The 22,278-nt window shown below is 38.5% G+C and overlaps 1 long non-coding RNA gene across 1 annotated transcript in view; it reads left to right on the forward strand.

Annotated features, from left to right (window-relative positions):
* The window catches only part of LOC146858896 (uncharacterized), a 41,208-nt gene extending 35,219 nt beyond the window's left edge, over window positions 1-5,989 (forward strand). The window contains exon 3 of the long non-coding RNA XR_014980039.1: window positions 2,888-5,989. This is a non-coding gene — a long non-coding RNA (uncharacterized LOC146858896). The remainder of the gene's footprint in view (window positions 1-2,887) is intronic.
* The last annotated feature ends 16,289 nt before the right edge of the window (window positions 5,990-22,278 follow it).

The raw sequence follows: 22,278 nt of genomic DNA on the forward strand, positions 1-22,278 counted from the left end.
CACACCCTGACGATGTGGCACACACGACATCCACGCAGACAGATGACGATGACACTGGTGCTTCCACCTAGTGACACTCCCCCTGCCATATGAGTATGTGCTAACCGGCTCCTCTGTCGACACCTGACCTATACTTACATATTTGGGTACCCATCCGCAGTAAAGACCTCCATAACACGCTCTCGAATCTTTACTTGGTAAGACACATGACGTTAGATACAACACACGCAACACACGTATAACCCAGATCAAAACTAGTAAGCTCCAAATGACGATCACTATTGCATCTCTATCCCCCCAATTTGTGTTTTCATCGTCCCTCTCTCTTAATATTTTTTCAATTTTTAGATCACTTCCCTCTATCCCATTAGCTTTCGTTTTTACCCCAGTTAGTAATTATCAATAAAAGACAAAATATGTATTATTATTACAATTGTTCATAGATAAGAGGAGAACACATATTTCGGGAAGGTTCCGATACAGAATATTTAAACAATGCACGCTTACAGGATAGTTGATGTCCTCTGAAATTCATATACACAGGCACAAGCAGGCAACTGTAAGGCGTGAAAGCCATTTACTCAAAGAGGTGATGGTAGACGTATGGAGATAGAGTAAGCAAATGCCTATATTGCTATGATGATATACATGCCATTAATGTATACATAGTTACAACTAGATGATGGGTATCTCTACTTCAGAACCAATGGCTATGTAAATGCAACGCTTTTACATTGAATGGCAAATGCAAAATTGTATGTTTGTAAATGTAAAAAAATGAAACTTCAATAAAGATATTTAAAAAATAAAAAATAAAAAATAACTCGCGCCCCTGCAATGCACTGCTGATGATGTCGCATATTACATAATTCATGACATGGTCAGTGACATCACTGATGACATCACTGATGATGTCACTGATTATATCACTGATGACATCTCAAAAGTCATCACTGATGACTTCATCCAGTGAATGTGTGTTTCTGTAAAGTTTAAATATGTTTTATATATATAAATGCTAAGGTGTATTGAAGAATGAGTGGGTGTATACGTGTCTGAATGGATGACTTAGTAGGTGCGTGACTGACTGTATAAGTGAGTGATATAATCGTGTCTTACTGAATGCATGGGTTAGTGACTAAACGTGCGAATGTCTGTATTAATCTGTCAGTCGGTGTGTAAGCGGCTGCATGGATTGGTGAGTAGCTACATGAGTGTCTATATGGGTTATTGATTGGTTGTCTGAGTATCTGTATGGGTGCCCAAGTGTCTGTGTGGATGGGTGGGGGGTGTGTGGCTCTGTGCATAGATGGGTGAGTGGGTAATTCACTGGGTGTATGGGTTCAAGAGTGCATCTGTGAAGGGCTGTGTGGGTGAGTGTGTGTATAGGCGTGTTGGTGAGTGAATGGATGTCTCAGTGGTACATGTGTGACTAACTACATATGTGAAAGACAGTATATGTGAACGTTGGAGTATATAAATGACTATATGTGAGAGTAGCTGTATGGGAGTAAGTATGTGCTAGTATCTGTAAGAATAAGTGAAGTGGTGTGTATATAACTGTATAGGTGAGTAAATTGGGAGTGTGATTGATTCTTTGCATGATTGACTAGGTGTGTGCATATGATAGTGATGTATTGATTTGTGACTGCATGTATGAGTAACTGTATGGATGAATGAGTAGACATGTGTGTAGACCTAGGAATATGTGAGTGGGTATGCAGCAACTGGTATTGGTGTGTCTCTGGGTTCGAAAATGGTAGTCTGCATTTTAGAGTGGGTGAATCAAAGGTTATATTAGGGTGTGAGGAGGTGCATCAGATTATCACGTGGATAATGTTATCAGTGATGTCATCAGTGATGTCACTGACCATGTCATGAATGATGTAATATGTGACATCATAGCAGTGCATTGTAGGGGGCTCGAGTTAAAGTTAGCTCAACTAACTATAACATCTGTATCTGTCTGGTTTTGTACAAGTGAAATGTCCAACTAACTATAACGTCCCTGAAACCTATGTTTTTTCAGTGAATTTCTAAGGTTTTTTAAATGCTAATTTCTAACTATAACATCCCTGAAAAATTGGTTTTTTTTCAGTGAATTTTAAAGGTGTTTTAAATGCTAATTTCTAACTATAACGTCCCTAAAACCTGTGGTTTGTTCAGTAAATTTCAAAGGTTTTTGAAATGAAAATTTCTAACTATAACGTCCCTGAAACCTATGTTTTTTTCATTGAATTTCAAAGGTTTTTTAAATAATATTTTGTAAGTATAATGTCTAAAAAATATGTCTTTAGATTTTAAGATCTTATAGAAATATTATGTTTAAAAAATTTCAAATTACAAATATACATTTAAAAAAAATGAATTTGCGCACCCATCGTGTTTCTATCACGAAGCATGCGCGAATCTAAGTATTTCGCCGCCATATTGTTTAAGTCGTGTAGAGTGCGCGTTTCATCAGCGACTGGTGCGCGATTCCGGCCCCGCGTAACTTCATGTACGTGGCTCCGAATTACGCACCGGGTGCGCGACTCCACCACAAATCTTTAACTTTTAAAACTATATGTATATACCATTATAAAATACACTTTACAAAGACATGATTTAATATAATTGTATGTATTATGTAACTGTAACTGGAATAAAGATATATTACTGTTAAATGTATTTTTCGGAAATCTTGCTGGGCTCAATTACGATGCGCGCCTCGTGCGCGAACCCCATGTGACTTTAAAAGAAAGATTTTCATTGGTTTAGAGCCTTTTCATTCTAGAACTTGAAGGACCCCACCCAGTTTGTTTCACTCTTTCTGGAGGATCTAAGGAGACAGACCTGTTTTTAGAGCTCTATTTTACATCTGTTTGGTGGTTTTTTTTTTACTTAGCAGAAATGGCAGCTGGACCACCACCACCACAGCAGCTCGCACCAGAGGATGAGGAAGATCTTAAAGAGCCCAGGAAGAAGAGATTTGAAAGTGTTGTCTGCGGATTTTTTTACCTTTCCACCTGGTGAGAAAAAGGTTAATGCCAGGAAGGTTACCTGCACAATCTGTGACACTGTATTATCACGTGGATCAGAAAAAAAATACTCTTGTGGAACGTCATCGATGCTAAAGCATCTGCAAACCAAACACCCTCGACGGCTCGCAAGAGAGCAACTACGATGCCAGCAGGAAAAGGATGCTGCTGATAATACAAGTGATGGACCCAGTATCTCTTCTTGTGGAACAACAACTTCTGTCAACGTCCATCCACTTTTGTCTCGTGTGAAGCAGTGCTGCTTGAAGTGTGATCAACCATTGTGTGTAGGGGAGCAGTCAGTTAATGCAATCCTCATTGTAATTGACAACCACAAGTGTTTCTTTTTTTTTCTTTATGCAATGAGTTTTAATTGCATAATTTTTTCATTGTTTTACCTGTTGCTTCTGTTTAAAAAAAAAAAATTAACAAAAGAAACACCAAAAAAATGTAAAAAAGACTTTTAAAAATACAAAAAAATTATAAAACAAAAAAAGAAGAAAATAAATAGTTATTTTCAGAACTACCTATTTCGTTTAAAAAAGAAGAAATTGTAGTGTTATATGAATTGTAGTAAGTGTAATATATGGATATGTGTATGATTAGTGCATGGGTACTGCCTGACTGATTAAAGGAATGCAAGCATAGTGCATGGTGAATTTATAAGTGCTTGGGAATCGGATGAGTTAGGTACATGGTACTGGATGGGTGATTGGAGGAGTGCATGGGGTAGTGCACGGGTGATTGGAGCAGGGCATGGTTAGTGTCTGGGTTATTGTGTAAGTGTAGTGCCTGGGTGATAGCAGGAGTACATGTGTAGTGCCTGCATGATTTCTAAGTGCATGGGTATTGCTTGGTTGATTTTACAAGTGCATTCTTAATACCTAGGCTGTTACATGACTTTATAGGTAATGTCTAGATGATTGCTTGAATACATGCTTAGTGCCTGAGTCATTCCATGAGTACATGAGTACTGCATGGGTGATTAGAGGACTGCAAGGATAGTATATTATGATTTTATAAGTGTCTTGGCAGAATGATTCGATAAGTGCATCGCTAGTGGTTGGGGGATTAGATGAGTGCATGGGTAGTGCATGGGTATTCGAAAGAGAATGAGTAGTGTCTAGATGACTACAGAACTGCACTGGTAGTTGATACATGATTGAAACAGTGCATGGGTAATGTCTGAGTTATTGCATGAGTGGATAACTAGTGCCTGTGTGATTGCAGGAGTACATCAGTTGTGCCTGAGTAATTTTGTAAGTGCACGGGTATTACTTGGGTGATTACAGAGCTGTTCAGGTACTACCACAGTGAACAAAGCTGTATATTGGTAATGCATAGGTGATTTTGTAACTACAGAGGTTATAGTTCAGAGATTGAAGAAGACTATAGGTTCTCATAAAGTAATTTGATGAGTGAGATAATTCACTTTAAAAAAATTAATGACTGCAATAAAAAGTGACTCTAAATATAAATTCATAACATTATGCTTATTACATTACTTTATCTTACCTTCTTTATTGGAGAAGATATGAAACTCATTTAAAACAAAAGTTTTTTATTATAATCTAATTTTAAAATATTTTATAACTTTAGAATTAGTTTCTGTAAAAGAGAAGAAATAATATTGTTGTTGCACATAATATTATAGTTTTAAGAACACAACATAATTTTAGAATTACATAACATATTCAGTTTGCCTTCTTTGCTATTGAATTTCACCATACACAGTGATTGTGATGTTGATCATCATGTAACAGGGGGCAAAAAAATACAATCAATAAGATTGTTAAAAAAAATTAATCTGTGTTCAAAATATTTACAACAAACTCTCTGTTTTCATTTTCAAAAATAAACACTCTCATTTACATTGCATATATTACAATGATCAAATATATGAACTACTTTTTTCAACCACATTTTTCCAAATACAATATCAAAGAACAGAAACGATGTTTGAAACAGTAATTGTTGACATCTTCCCTATAGGCCGAATGATGTTACCGAATTCGCTTGTATTGAAAATATCCCAAATAAACTCATTAATTCATGTTGACATCTTCCCTATAGGCCGAATGATGTTTTCAGAACTTTGGCATCAAAAATATTAAATATGAATTTGGTCATTCATGAGGCAACCGACATTTGAATTCTAAATGGGCGTCATTACAATGTGTCCATCCTTTATTGCATCTTAAATATACAGTATAGTGTCCAGATGTTGTACTAGGTGCATCATAGAAAATAATAGCCACTGCTTTAAAAGTTCTTCCTGAAATTGACACTTGACTTGCCATAAAAATGTTGTTCCATCTGCTCTACAACGTTGCAGCATTAAAATTACATATTGTCCAAATCTTTCTATAAATAATGTTGACAACATTTCTGATTTGCAGTGAGTACATTTCATATCTTGATTAGCTGTTTTTACTAATTTGTTAAAAGACACTGTTTTGCAATCTGGTATTGTCAAATATATGAATCGTTCAGTGTCTATTTCAGTGATAGAAGAAAAAGAACAGCTATCACATTTATGATCCCATTTGTAGCGTAGTCCGAACAGATTTTCAATTTGTATTCCTTCATCTTCTAATATGGAAGAGGTGTGGCGCTGCGGCCAGGGCGACTGACTCCGGAATCTGGGGATCACGGTTCGAGCCCCGGCTCCGGTGGCAGATTAGCCCAGCACCATGTGACTCTGGGCAATAGCTTGCTTAATCCGCCTGACGGCCCCCCGCGCCTAGAGACCCTTACGGGTGATTGTTCATGCTTTACAAATGTGGATTATTATATCATACTGCAAGCATAAACGTAAGAAATTCTTGAGCATTTTGTTGTACATTAAGTGTAAATTGTGAAGAACCAGAAAATATGCCCAAAAGATGCCGAATGCCAGAAGCAGTTTGGATTTTAGTTTTATCAGTTGTCAACTTTTCAAAAATATTATGCAATAAAGAACAAAATCTTTTTTTCTCGATTCTCCATAATTTGATGATGTACATTTTCTAGAAAAAACAGGACGTTCAGAATTACATTAGCATAGCAGTTGATACCTGAACTATTTTCTAACTGGTATCCTACAATATCATCAACAGTGTCCATTTTCATTTTCTTTGGAGCCTCACCATTCTATTTTTCTTCTTTCCAACCTCACTACAGTGTTTCTCATATGTTCGTTTTGGACATACTACACGTTTTTCATATACAGGATATTCACCTAAATTGGGAGCATATAGTCTTCTTAACCGTTTATACTCTCTTACACAATTTGCATCTGCACTAATCTTTCTCTCATCAAAATCAATCAAATACAGTCCAGATAATGTTTTTACTCGAGACAATGCAACATATGCCATTCCCTCTTTCAACACTGTACTTCCAATATTTACTAAAGCATTATCTACACTTAAACCTTGAGATTTATGAATGGTCACCGCATATGCCAAAGACAGAGGAAACTGTTTTCTACAAACATACAAGTCCTTAACAAGCAAAAAACGAACAGCACAACCTCCAATCAGTTTTACCTTTTCAATCTGATCAAATTTAATCTTCAAAAATTCAATTGCATCTCTATTTGGATAACTAACAAAACTTTCCCCATTGCTCTATTTACTAAACCTTTTTCTACATTCAAATTAAGCCGTAAAATTACCCGACAGTTTTCACATACATATAAATTCTTTTCTAAACCAGCATTCTTAGATATAGACTTTTCCAAAGAATCCAATTTTGTTTTCAATTTTTCTGACAATATAATAGTAATTCCTTCGTGTTCTATTTTATCAATGGCTTCCATTTTTATTATTTGCTGTTTTGCTAGCTTTAAAAGTTCTTAATTGAATGTAGAACACTCTTGCAGTGTTGGCATTAGGCAAATTATAGATGTATTTTCTCCAATTGTTTTATATATTAATTCAGGAGCAACATTTTTATTTGGAAACAAGTTCTAAGTAGTCGACTTTGCAAAGCTTCTTTACCATGTTTCGACAAAACACCAATTCTTATATCTTGAAGAATGCTTCCATAAGGCTCATCACTTGCTTGTCTCATATTCTTAGTAAGTTCTTTATATTCAAAATAATTCCAAATGTTGACATTTCCAATACTCCCTAATGATTTCCTGGTGTCTTCATGCACAAGTGTATTAAAAACTGGTTGTCCTTTCACAGGAGTAAGTTGTAGTAGGTCGCCGAATACAATTAGATGTTTTCCTCCAAATAAAACATCATAATCTGTTTTTAAAATCTGCTGCATTCTTAAATGTACAAAGGCAAGCATTACGTTTGAGACCATGCTCACCTCATCAATGATCATAAGTTTCATTTTCTTTAGTACTCTTGAAACTTCATAACAAGCTTCTCCAGATAGCTTGTGATATTCCAACTTGTTTTCATGTTCAACAGGTAGCATCAGTAAACGATGTAATGTAATCCCTTTAATGTTGTGTGCTGCTAACCCAGTTCGAGCGGTTACAACACAAGATAAATGTGATTCAGTGGTTTTCTGTAGATAACTGGTCAAAACTTTAATTAAGAAACTTTTTCCTGTACCAGCTTGACCACTGATATACATTCAAATAGCTTTAAATGATGTGCAGTTGCATTCTTTTGTTTCATGAAGTAAACCATAGTCTATGTGTTGTGTAACTTGCTGATATATTTCTTTCTGTTCAATATTTAGTTGTTCTTCCAAGTTTCCCAACTCCATAATATCCTGTTGAGCTTGATGCATTGCCGTTTCTACTTCACTTATGGTGATTGCTGCTTCATTTTCAAGAATTGGTTCTCCTAGTGGATCTTGACTCAGTGGAGCAGAACTTTGACTATCTTTAGAACTGTCTCTAGCAATTTCAGCTGCAATAGTAGCTTCTTGTTGAATCTCTTCATTCAACATTTGTAGATAATTTGGAAAAACTGTGCATTCAATGCAATCTTTACATGCATTAAAAGAATCTTCATAGCAGTGAAAATCTCCAAGTAATTCCATTGCAGTACGCCAAGTCTTGAACAGTTGCAGAAGTGCTGAATAGTAATATTCCCTTTTATCTGGAGTTTCGCAACTGAGTTTCCTGTGATTAATGAAATTTTCTTTGGTATGTTTCACCAAACATCCATCACAGCCAATGACTTCACATTTTTCTTCATTTATGTTCTCTGTAATATTTCTCTTAAAGCTGTAATATTGCAGTATTTCATAGAGACATATATTTTCAAGATGTGGACTTCTTTTAGGATAGTACGTATTCAACATATTTGTTTTAACAATATCTGTACTTTTCCGGCTCATTCAGTGCTAAGTATTCTATTTCTTGTACAGATTTAAATACTCGATTTCATGTTGCAGCAAGACCTAGACTTACCCAAATTATTCCTCTTGAATTTGAATATAAACTTGTAGATGTCAACCGATCTGAACATTCAAAGGATCCAGTCTCTCGATGGGAAAGCATCTTCAAACTAAAGCTGTACAATTTGTTACTAAGAGTCTTCTCTTGTGAAATTTCTTCCCACATTTCTTTCAACTCAGTCTTTTCAGATTTTGTTATGTATGACGCAACATAGCGAGCAACAGCAAATTTGAGTTCAAAATTCTTGTATTCATCTCAAAGATGTCTGCGAGACGATCCATAGAGAGGATTCTCCACAGCCGGGCATGCCACATCAACGTAGCTGGTGTATCTTTCTTTCTCCATGTGGCTGCATTTGGCAGTTTCGCCGCCCCCAGACATGCCCCCATAATCGCCTTGTCGGCTTTTGTTTGGTGCTCCAATGCCGGGTCTCTAATGCCCAGTAGGGCCCCCTCAATGGTGGTCGGAATGGGGTACCCCAGCATATCCTTGAGATGTGAAAGTATTTTCTCCCAAAAAGGCCGAATACCCGGGCAATCCCACCAGATGTGGCGGAAGTCTCCCCGTAGACCGCATCCCCGCCAGCAGAGATCTGAGGTGTCAGGGAAGATCCGCCTAAGCTTAGTGGGGTAAAGGTACCAATCTAGTAGAGTCTAATAGTGTACCTCCCTCAAAGCCACAGACTGATTGTGTCTAGTGGTATGACCCCAAACATGTTTCCACTCCTTGTCAGTGACATCGCGCCCTAGGACCTCTTCCCAAAAGGACATGTAACGTGCCCGGGGAGCGTGTAGTGTAGTCAATAACATAGCGAAGAGTGAGGAAATTGCACCCTTCATGGAGCCTGCCTTGTGAACTACTAGTCTTTCCATAGCTGTAAGCTCTCTAGTAGCGGTTTCTTTTATGTGTGGTAGTGAGACCCAGTGTTTGAGCTGGAGGTAGCGGTAGTGCTTGCTGTGTGGCACCAAAAACTCTCTTTTGTAGCTTTCGAAGGTCAGGACATCGTAGTTATGAAATAAGTCAGACAGCTTTAGGCAACCCCCCTCCCTCCAACAGTCAAAGGGACCTTCACGCATTGCTGGTGTAAATGCTGGATTGAAGTTGATTGGGGTGTATGGGGAAGAAAATGAGGTCCAACCCTCCCTCCTCGTGACTTGATCCCATAATGTCAAAGTAGTGCGTGTGTGAGTGCTTAAGTAGGCTTTCCATGGCCGGTCTTTCTTCGGTTCCCACAGCACATCCCAAATGAAGCGCCCCACAATCGACCTGTCCACATGGAGCCAGTGATTGTCGGACTCCCTCGCCGACCATTCTGTCACCACCCGCAGTTGTGCCGCTTGATAGTATAGTGTAAAATCCGGTAATGCTACCCCCCCTTCGTTCCTAGGGCATCTCAGCACGTGAAATGGGATATGAGCCCTCCCTCATTGCCAAATGAATGTAGTGACCTGTGAGCGCAGGCGCAATGCAGGACTTTTTACATAGTAAAATCTTCTTACTAACTTCCGCATTGCAGAGTGATGTACAGCTAACATTCTCAAATGATGAAAAACACTTTTACGCACTTTTCTAGAAATACAAGCAAGAGAATGACCTTGCAAGCAAGTATTTTTTCTCACTTTACAAGGATCTAGTCCTTGCAACATCTCAATCTTTTGTTTAATACTTTTTTTAGTATTTTCTCGTAAGAAATTTCGTAAAATATCAATAGACTCCTGTCGTATACTACAAATACTACTACAATCCCACATATACACTGGAGCTTACACTCCGCACAAACATGCCAAAACTTCTGCAGTGGTACGGCCAACCAGGAACAACAGGTACAATCAACTATAAGAAAATAAAATTCAGCCAAGCAATGCAATGAAATGTTCTACAAACTGCAACACTCTTATTCGAAACACGAGAGGGTGGCAATGAGATAGAGAAATGGCTGAACTATACAAATACATTGGCAAAATCCTTCGCTTAAATCGAGAGCACAGCTGAGCCACAGTGGCACAACCAACTTCAAGAAAACGCAAACAAATATGATAAGATCAATAAAAAATAAAATTAACCGCACACTGCGGCACCTGTGGCGGAATCCAACCGACATCACAATTTTAACAGTATTACGACAGTAGAAAAATCAGCTGAAGCAAAAACTTTGGGCAGCCGAAAGAGATTCTGAGGACTCTCTATTGGCAAATTTGAATGCCGACATTAAGCAGAATAACAGCGCATGGTTCTGGGGGACAATAAACCGACTAATTCGACCTAGACATGAGAGATTGTCATCTGATATATCTGAGGATGATTGGGCAACATACCTTGAAAATCACTTTCATCAAGAAGGCACTACAGAGCCTACAGGCACTGTGTCGGAGACAACTCCGAGAACTATCACTATCGTGCATCGACCGAGCGGGGGAAGTACAACAGCACTGGAGGGGGATGAGAGCTATACCCCCAAGAGATTACCTCAAAGCAATCAAACGCCACATAAAGAAGGGAAGAAAAGAAGGGGCACCGGGCCCCAATGGAATACCGCCAGCGCTCTACAAAGAAGACGCTGATTACTGGGCAAAAGCACTTATTCCACTTTTCACTGAGATAAGGCAGACAGGCCTAGTACCCCCGTCCTGACGGACATCGATAATATCGTCAGGTGACAAGACTCAGCCCCAAAACTACCGGTTGGTTGTGCTATTAGATAATGAGGCAAAAAAAATTGCGGACACGTTACTAGACGAAATACAAGAATGGGCCGAAGATAGCACGATAATCTCTTTGAATCAGACGGCTTACCTAAATCAGTCGGAACAGCAACAAACATAACAGCTATGGCTCTGCTTATCGATAAGGCTAAGAAAACAAAAAAGCTGCTATACCTATGCTTTATTGATTGCAGGGCCGCCTTCGATCATGTGAATTGCAGCAAACTGTTGACAAAAGTGGCCAAGTGGGGTATATCACAAGCTTTTCTCAATCTATTAATCAATCTACACACCGAGACCTGGATTCAAGTAAAATTGCGGGATGGGTCAACTCTTTCGAGACGGATACCAACAACAAAAGGTCTCAAACAAGGATGTGTTTTGGCCCTGACCCTTTTTAACCTGTTCCTAGCAGATCTTATCCCGCTTCTAAATACCAGCAACTCTCATTCTCCAAGATTAGGGAACCTAGCTTTATAATGTCTACTTTACGCGGATGGCTTAGTTATAATTAATCAAACAAAGGTGGTGTAGTGACTTGTCCCTGCATGGACTAGTCAGAGGCAGAGATGGATGCAGGGACAAGTCACTACAGGTGGGCTTACAGCATCTTCTTAATACCACTTTCGAATACTCCGAGGCAAACAAATTAAACTTCAACTTCGAGAAAAGCAAAACCATGACAATCAACAAGCACTCGAAGAAAACACCCATCTGGTTTTGGGGTCATACCCGCATCAATTCAGCAACAGAATATAAATATTTTGGGGTGGTCATCGACAAAGGAGGGCATTTTACAGCCCAAAGGGACTCAATCAGGAGGAGGGGAACAGCCCTGGCAGTTTTGCTAAGAAAGTTTAATTCCAAGCTGAGCCGCCCCTCACTTGCTCCACTAGCTGAAGTAATACAGGCAAAACTCCTACCCACAATAGCTTATGGGAGTGAGGCACAGAGGGGCAGGGATTCCAAACTCCTAGATGATACGGTTGCAAAAGCGTATGGAATAATCTTTGGCCTACCAAAAAGAGTCTCCCCAGCACAGATCAGGCTCGAGTTCAGCATTCAGAAACAGACCATCGCAAGACAAGGTGCAATAGCCATCTTCTGGGACAAAGTACGGAAATCAAACCCAGGAACCCTCAATTGGTGCCTGTGGTCAGAACTACAATATAATATGTCATTGCTTGCTGCAAATTATCTACAGTATAAGAAAAACTGGTCCCAGTACATAACAAAATATACAATTAACATTAATAAACATTTAGACAGAAGCTGAAGAAAGTTCCAGTGGTATTTTAATCACACTGAACAAGCATAGACATGTAGCTAATACAAAACTTTAGATACAATTCTTAGCAAAGAATACTGAGTGTGCCCCGAAGTGGGGAGGAAAGAAGGGGAGGGGGGGGAAGAGAGTTCTTGGTGAGGTTAGTGATTAGATGTGGACTTTCAGGGAAGAAGTGAGAACGATAGTATATCCACTTAAACACAATCAAATTGGTTGGCATTATTCAATTAATACCATATATTACATGTAGAATCCATCATAAGATACAATGTAAACACAATTTGAACAACGCCATGTACAACAAGAAATCACAGTGCACCATGTACTAGTGATGGTACTGGCAGTGTTGTGATGTCGACGTTTCGACCCCTTGATAGGTGTAGATGTACGTTTGGACCTTACAAAGTGGGGTCTCAAACAAGGATGTGTTTTGGCCCTGACCCTTTTTAACCTGTTCCTAGCAGATCTTATCCCGCTTCTAAATACCAGCAACTCTCATTCTCCAAGATTAGGGAACCTAGCTTTATAATGTCTACTTTACGCGGATGGCTTAGTTATAATTAATCAAACAAAGGTGGTGTAGTGACTTGTCCCTGCATGGACTAGTCAGAGGCAGAGATGGATGCAGGGACAAGTCACTACAGGTGGGCTTACAGCATCTTCTTAATACCACTTTCGAATACTCCGAGGCAAACAAATTAAACATCAACTTCGAGAAAAGCAAAACCATGACAATCAACAAGCACTCGAAGAAAACACCCATCTGGTTTTGGGGTCATACCCGCATCAATTCAGCAACAGAATATAAATATTTTGGGGTGGTCATCGACAAAGGAGGGCATTTTACAGCCCAAAGGGACTCAATCAGGAGGAGGGGAACAGCCCTGGCAGTTTTGCTAAGAAAGTTTAATTCCAAGCTGAGCCGCCCCTCACTTGCTCCACTAGCTGAAGTAATACAGGCAAAACTCCTACCCACAATAGCTTATGGGAGTGAGGCACAGAGGGGCAGGGATTCCAAACTCCTAGATGATACGGTTGCAAAAGCGTATGGAATAATCTTTGGCCTACCAAAAAGAGTCTCCCCAGCACAGATCAGGCTCGAGTTCAGCATTCAGAAACAGACCATCGCAAGACAAGGTGCAATAGCCATCTTCTGGGACAAAGTACGGAAATCAAACCCAGGAACCCTCAATTGGTGCCTGTGGTCAGAACTACAATATAATATGTCATTGCTTGCTGCAAATTATCTACAGTATAAGAAAAAATGGTCCCAGTACATAACAAAATATACAATTAACATTAATAAATATTTAGACAGAAGCTGAAGAAAGTTCCAGTGGTATTTTAATCACACTGAACAAGCATAGACATGTAGCTAATACAAAACTTTAGATACAATTCTTAGCAAAGAATACTGAGTGTGCCCCGAAGTGGGGAGGAAAGAAGGGGAGGGGGGGGAAGAGAGTTCTTGGTGAGGTTAGTGATTAGATGTGGACTTTCAGGGAAGAAGTGATAACGATAGTATATCCACTTAAACACAATCAAATTGGTTGGCATTATTCAATTAATACCATATATTACATGTAGAATCCATCATAAGATACAATGTAAACACAATTTGAACGACGCCATGTACAACAAGAAATCACAGTGCACCATGTACTAGTGATGGTACTGGCAGTGTTGTGATGTCGACGTTTCGACCCCTTGATAGGTGTAGATGTACGTTTGGACCTTACAAAGTGGGGTCTTCCTCAGGACTAGAGTGTAAGTGGTAGGGCGGGAGGAAAAAAGGGCACCTACAGAGGAAACCAAATAAAACGAGTGTAAGGATAGTTAAACTCAATTTATGGGGACATAATAAATTCAAAGGTTCAAAAAGATTACCGTATCAAACAGCAGGGTTCTGTGGCGCAATGAGTCGTCAAAGAACAGGGGTAAGAAATCTCCCAACGGTAGATGCGTCAGAGAGTGAAAGTCACCTAAAAGAATTATGGTGATCATTATTTTAGCAGTCTCCCGGAGCTAAGAGAACAGTAAAATTAGTGTAATGAATTACTAAAAACTTACTATATGTCAAAGACACGAATCCATTATCATGTGATCCGAAAAGCTGTGCCAATATAGCCTGGATGAAACCGTGGCCGCTAATCCACGTGTTGGGGTACAAAAAAACGGGGCAGTGCCTCCACTAATTATCCACCAGAGGATGAATCTAGACACAAGAGAAGAGAAATCAAAGCTACGGACCCTGCAGCCAAATTAAAAGGTCACGGGAGGGTAGTGGGAAAATGACAGTAAAAAATTCTAGTGCGTTCTACCCTTTTTAGGAACGAATTCAAATTGTAAGTGAATAGTCACAAAATAGCATTATAGTTAAAGTCTGAATAGGAAACTAGCGTGACCCCAATTAAAAGTAAACCTGATCGTAGAGCAAAAAATGGGCTGTATCAGTACCAAAATCTCGCTCCGGTAAGGGTCCCGGTGCCAAAGCAATACATTAAAAGCTTCTTAAGACTTAGCGAAAGAAAACTAGAATGCGGTATTGCGGAGGAGCGGTACTCACCCCGCAAATTATCTACAAGCAAGTCTGACCACCCTGTGGCTCACCGAGCTCTGGGAAACACCTACTAGTCACTGTCTCTTAAAAAAACAGTAAAGAAAACTGTAAAGTGCCAATCCTGGGTCGAGGACAAAGCATCGTCATCTAAGCGGTCACATGGCTGGATGACTTTGCGCACCTATTCCTCCCCCGCTGCCCAAAAATACTTAGCCCTGGGATTTGCCAGACCTATTAAAATTAAATTCTTAAAATACCGGCTCGGCCTGCTACCATGCACAGAGCACTTTCCCCACTGGCTGAAAACCAAGTCGATTCCATCTGCCGCTTGTGCGGTAAAACGCATAAAGATTTGCTGCATCTGCTTTGCATCTGTAAAGAAATGACACAAGAACGAACACAGCTTTTAAAACCACTTTTTAATTACAGCGGCATCCGAACACGGAGACAAGCGGTGCTGGCGTGTTTTGCACCCGAGGACATACAGCAGAACTGTCGCTTGGTAAAGTTTTTGAGGCTAGTAGAGAAGAAAATGGCACATCAGCGATAGGCATGCCTCAGCACTAAATCAGACAATGCAACATTACTGCCTAAATGTAAAAAGGTTAAATGCCGCTAAGCTGTTGAACTAATTACAAAATCTTGCATTTCTAACATGACAGATCATCTGACTTAATTGATTTGAACTGATCTATTTAATTTTATCATGTTAAAATTGTAATTTATAATGCAAACTTTTATAATACATTTTTTAGCAAGGGTTTTAAGTAAGTGCTCTAAATAAAATAAAACTTGAAAACTTGTGTACGTCTCCCTTAAACTTCAATTGCGTCAACTAATGTATTGTTTTGAAAATAGCTCTCTTCATTAAAAAAAGGTTCTGAACTAGAAGTATGCTTCCATTCACCCAATTTTGTTTTACAAAAGTTAGTTCTGTTGATTAGTCTTTTCCTTTTAGTTTTGTTCTTCATAGAATGCATTAGTTTATCTAATGTTCGTATTCTCTTTAAAACTAAAATGAACAATCCTCTTTTCAATTCAAAAGCCTTTTCGACTATACTTTCAATCTTTTTTTCTTTTTATAAAATGCAGATCTTCTTTTATATTTCTTGCCATGTTTCAACATATTTAGTAGTACTCTACTTTTATACATACGTTACCTAATATCATAAAATTGTTTCATCCTGCTTTCAACATAGATGTTTTTCTCATTTCCTGAATTTCTATTAATTTGTCCTTTTTTCATTTAATTCTTTTTCATTCTACAAGTATTCTTTCTATTTTCATCACTTCCAAAATCCTTTCCTCTTCTTGAAATCTTTTAATAAATTATTTTGTTCTCTTACCAGAAGACTTTTTCTTTTTTGCCACATGTTGTAGTTCATCTAATTCCTGCGTTTCTTTCTGCTTTAAATAGTACTGTTTTTTTGTTGTTCTTTCTTTTGGGCTTTTTTTGTCATGATTATTCTTTCTTAATAATAATGTAGAATATCCGGAAAAAAAATATTTTAAAAATTATTTAATATTATTAAAATAATTATATACATATCTACTTATCTATTACTAAAGAAACACTTTCTATTTTAAAAGCTACAAAGAAATGCATATATAGTTTTCTGAATATGGTAACAATTACACATGAGCTGCACAATAAGTGAAAAGAGGTGCAGAAAAAATACAACAGTAATATATGAATGATTACAGCATTACATATCTAGTGCATGCATCATTGTAAGACTGCATGGCGACTACTTTGATGTTTTTATAACTGTATGAGAGGGGTGCAGTAATTTGCAAGAGAGGTGATAGAAAGAAGCTACAGTAGTGCAAAAGAATCAACAGAGGTGCAAAAAGAGGCAAATAAGATACAGACAGAAAGAAGTAACAGGCGAGCTGAGTAAGGCAAGAGAGGTGTAGAAAGAGGGAAGAGGGGTGCAAAAAAGGCAACAGAGATGAAGAAATTTAAAACAGGTGCAGGAAGAAGGCAGATCAGTGCAGAAAGAACCAACAGAGGTGCAGAAAGAGGCAAGAGAGTTGTAGAAACAGGCAAAAGATGTACAGAAAGGAGGAACAGCTGGGCCGAGTGAGGCAAGAGAGGTACAGAAAGAGGGAAGACAGGTGCAGGAAAAAGAACTGAAGAAATTTGGAACAGAAGTGCAGGAAGAAGATAGAGCAGTGCAGAAAGAACCAACATAGGTGCACAAACAGGCAAGAGCGGTATAGAAAAAGGCAAGTGAAGAGCAGACTGAAGCAAAAGAGGTGCAGAAAGAAGCATCAGAGGTGGAAAATAGGTAACAGCACTACAGAAAGGGGTAGGAGAGGTGCAGAAAAAGACAAGACAGTTACAGAAAGAGGCAAGTGAAGTGCAGAAGGATACAAGAGAACTGTAGAAACAGGCAAGATACGTGGACAAGAGGCATGTGAGGGACTGCATGGTGAGTATTTGGGTGTTTTTATAACTGCATGAGAGTTGGGCCTAGTCAAAAATGAAGCAGCACACTATTACATAACTCAACTATAAGTGTCTCCAAATTGTTAAAAGAACGCAGACATATCTCTCTATGTTATCAAACCATGATGATATGTGAAATAAATATGTATACAATATTTCTGAAACATGTTGAAACCTAGAAACTAAGACACGTAATAGACCTCACTAAGTAATTCCAATACTCAAAAGGTAGTCTGTGTGTAATTGTATGACTGCAAAGGTACTCTCTTGGTAAGTACAGGACAAGATGAAAAGTAATTGGCTAATTTTATGAGTGCAAACATACACATTCAGTGCATAGATAAGTGTATAAATAGCAGTTGAAGGGATTCATCAGTCATTGAGTACTGCCTACGTGAATACATGAATGCAACAGAAAGGCATGGGTGATTTGACGACAGCAAGGGTAGTGTGTAGGTGCACAGCAACTGCCTGCATGATTGCATAACTGAAGGAGTAGTAAGTAACTAGACCCCGAGTGATTCCTTGCCCTCAAGGGTAATATCTGGGGGATTACTGAAGTAGATAGCAAGTGAGTGGGTGATTTTATAAGTTCATCAGTATCGCCTGGGTGATTACCGAATTAGTAAAATACTGCCTGAGTGATTACTGGTGTGGAAAGGTAGTGACTGGGTGATTTTAAAACTACATGACTAGTGGTTGAGTGATTAAATAAGTACAAGAAAAGTTCATATGTGGTTGAAAGAGTACAAGGGGATTAAAGGACTACATGGGTAACACGTCAGCGATTTCATGACTGCAGGGATAATGTCTGGAGATTTACATGATTACATAGCAAGTGACTGGGTGATTTTATAAGTGCATGGGTACTTCTTGGGTGATTGCAGGACTACTGAGGTAGAGCCTGAGTAAATAAAAGACTGCAAAAGTGCTGCCTGGATGATTTCATAACAGCATGACTACTGGCTGAGAGGATTACAAGAGTAGAAAGGTGGTGCCTCCGTGATTCAAGGAGTGCAACAGTAGTGCCTGGGTGATTATATAACTACATGAGCTATACCTTAGTGATTGCATACGTGCATAGATAGTGCATAGATGATTGCATCAGTGCTGAAGTAATGCCTGAGTGATTACAGCACTGCATATGTAGCGCCTGCATCATTGTAAGATTGCATGGTGAGTATTTTGGTGTTTTTATAAGTGCATGACAGTTCGGCCTACCCAACAATAAAGCAGCACACTATTACATAACTCAACTATAAGTCTCTCCATATTGTTAAAAGCACGCATACATATGTGGCTACCTTTCCAAATCATCATGCTCTCTAAATCAAATATGTATACAATATTTCTGAAATATAGTAAAAGCTAGAAACTGACACAAGTACTAGATCTGCATGAGTGATTCCAAAACTCTCTGTGAGTAGTGCTAGGGTGATTGTCTGAGTGCAAGGGTAGTCACTGGATGATTGCAGGAGAAGATGAATAGTGACTAGCTAATTACATGAGTGCAAACATACACATTCACAGCATGCATAAGTGTATAAATAGCATCTGATTGGATCGATAAGTCATGAGTACTGCCTAGGTGAATAGATGAATACAAGAGAAGGGCATGGGTGATTCTACGACTGCAAGGGTAGTGTGTAGGTTATTACATGACTGCATAGGTCCAGCCTCCATGATTGCATGACTGTAGGGACAGAATATAACTAGACCCTGGATGATTACATGCCTGCAAGGGTAATATCTGGGGGATTACTGAAGTAGATAGCAAGAGAGTGGGTGATTTTATAAGTTCATCAGTACCGCCTGGGTGATTACCAAACTAGTAAGATACTGCCTGAGTGATTACTTGTGTGGAAAGGTAGTGACTGGGTGATTTTAAAACTACATAACTAGTGGCTGAGTGATTACATAAGTACAAGAAAAGTGCGTATGTGGTTGAAAGAGTACAAGGGGATTAAAGGACTACATGGGTAACACATCGGCGATTTCATGACTGCAGGGTTAATGTCTGGAGATTTACATGACTACATACCAAGTGACTGGGTGATTTTATAAGTGCATGTGTACTTCTTGCATGATTGCAGGGCTACTGAGGTACAATATACCCAAACACAAATAAGGAATTTTTCCCATATCTTTAGTAAAAGTTTCACCATCCTACTAAAAGCATACATAAATATATCTGTATCATAACAGAATCCAAACCTTAAAAATTAAAAGAACAAACTTACAATTTCAACCAAACATCTAAAAATATGCGGCATCATTAAACTATACCTGGTAACAGACTAAAAAAAAAGACGCATAATTAATAACACTTTATATGAGCATCTTTGAAACCACACTTGTATACAGCATCTTCACCTTTCTATCTAAAATTATGTGGCATCATTCAACTATGCTTTTGTACAGAGTAGAAAAAAGAAGCTTAATTAATAACACCGTATATGATCATCTTTGAAACCACACATTTGTGCTTCATCTTCACAAATCTATCTAAAATTATGCGGCATCATTCAACTATACCTTTCTACAGACTAGAAAAAAGAAGCCTAATTAATAACACCTTATATGACCATGTTTGAAACCACACTTTTTGTGCTGCATCTTCACCTTTCTATCTTAAATTATGCTGCATTATTCAACTATACCTTTGTACAGACTTGAAAAAAAGCTTAATTAATAACACCTTATGTGACCATCTTTCAAAGCACACATTTGTGCAACATCTTCACCATTCTATCTCAAATTATGCGGCATCATTCAACTATACCTTTGTACAAACTAGAAAAAAGAAGCCTAATTAATAATAACTTATGTGAGCATCCTTCAAAGCACAGTTTTGTGCTGCATCTTCACCGTTCTACTAGTACTCACGCTCTTGACCCTACCACATAAAAAGCAACAACAGCTTTTTCTTATACATCATGCACCATAACATGTATAAGACATATGAAAATACATATACAAGTAGAAACATACATGAGACAGAGCTCCATGCCCCCCTTAATATTTGACAGAGCCCACCTCCAAGCTTGAAGGCACAGCTAAACTTATGCGGTATACTACAAATATACATATCCACACACTAAAAAAAACTATTATAATCAGTAATCCATATTCCAATATACACATAATACTATACAAAATCTATTTCAAACAACATTTACCTACCTACAGCAAACTATAATAAACATCTCTACATTTAAAAATATATTTCAAACATGAAAGTTCATGAATAATATTTTTACCTTTAAAAATAAAGGTAACCGATAATAAACCTCACAAATGTATAACTCACCTTCCAAATTAATTTGTAGAATATGACATATCAGAAACTCAGAATGGATTTTCTTATGCACACAATTAATGTAATGCACTGCTCTCAGCAAGGAAAAACCAGTGATGGCAAAGTTTCCATCTCTTTCTCCACACATATACATGTAAGTAACAAATCACATTGCTTCCCAGATTATTTAAAATTCTAAAACACATTTCTATTGGTTAGACATATCAACCCTTACCAACTGACTTCTAAAAGTACCCAATCTGCTTCTGGAATGTTTTTGGAGTCGTGACTCCACCGTGCAGCAAAGCGATGGAACCGTGAATCTATATGGAAGTTCAAAAATATATTACACATAAATTTACCACTATTTTTTAATAATACACCACTTTTAAAGATAGCATTGACTTGGGAAATATCACTGTAATAACATATTACTTTTATATAAATTACAAATTCACATTTTAATGCCACAGTTAACTTTTAACCCTACCCCCATTCTGCTTAATGCCAGTTTCCATAGTAACAGTTCATGGAACACTCAACTGAACTGGCAAGTCACAAGTTCACCATATTTTTAAGTTCACCACACAATGTTGCAAATTCAAACAGCAGGTGTGGTTGACATTACCAAAATATGAGTTTATCCTATCTACTGTACCTTTCCAACTTTTTTTACAAACCAATAAGAAATATGCTTTAAAAAAAGTTAAATGCACCCTATTTTTGAATGTACAATGTTCTTAAACACCCAATCAATTATCTACTTTAAAAAAAACAGCATCTTGTCCACCATTGTACATACCTCTCATTCTACCAACTGACTACCTCAGCTACAGACATCTTTTCATTACTTCCACACCCCTTCAAGATGCTTTTAGTGTGGATTGTTGGACATAGCTATGTTTTCTGGTGCAAAAGGTATGCAGAATGCAGAGGTATTGACAAAGACCTAGCTTTGCAAAATGTGGACATTAAATGGATTGCACAGAGAGGATTAAAGTGGCACCAATTGATGCCTTTGGTTAAAACCTTTTTGCATCTCCAACCTCCTGACCTCATGATTGCGCACTATGGTGGCAATGACCTAGGCACATTGACTGGGGTAGGTCTGGAAATGCTAATGAAGGACACCTTTGCCCAATTGATGTTGCTTTTACCTCAAACTGTCTTTATATACTCTAACACAGGGGTACTCACAAACTTTCTCTCGGGGGCCAAATTTACAGTGTAGTTTGTGGCCGAGGGCCGCACCTGTGGGGGCGGGGTCAGTGGTGGAGGGGGCGGGGCTAGAGCAACTAAAAAAAACTGACTATGAGGTTGAACTCAGACCCCTGCAGCGGACGCATTCGTCCACTGAGCCACCAGACCCAGCATACACACACACACATATGTATACAGTTCATTGGGGATTTGTCCATCAGAAGAACCGCACTTGAACACAAGCTGCTTTTCCCCACAAGCTTTTATTAGGTATGGTTCGTCGCGCTTGCCTGTAATTATTCACACCTGACTGAGCCCGACGCGTTTGGATGACTCTCTTCCTCAGAGGCTCACACAGTCAGTAGTATTCGAATGAAAGTTCCCCGAGTCCTTGTTTGGCAGTAT

This window comes from Triturus cristatus, chromosome 3_2 (genome assembly GCF_964204655.1).
Source record: "Triturus cristatus chromosome 3_2, aTriCri1.1, whole genome shotgun sequence".
NCBI lineage: Eukaryota > Metazoa > Chordata > Amphibia > Caudata > Salamandridae > Triturus > Triturus cristatus.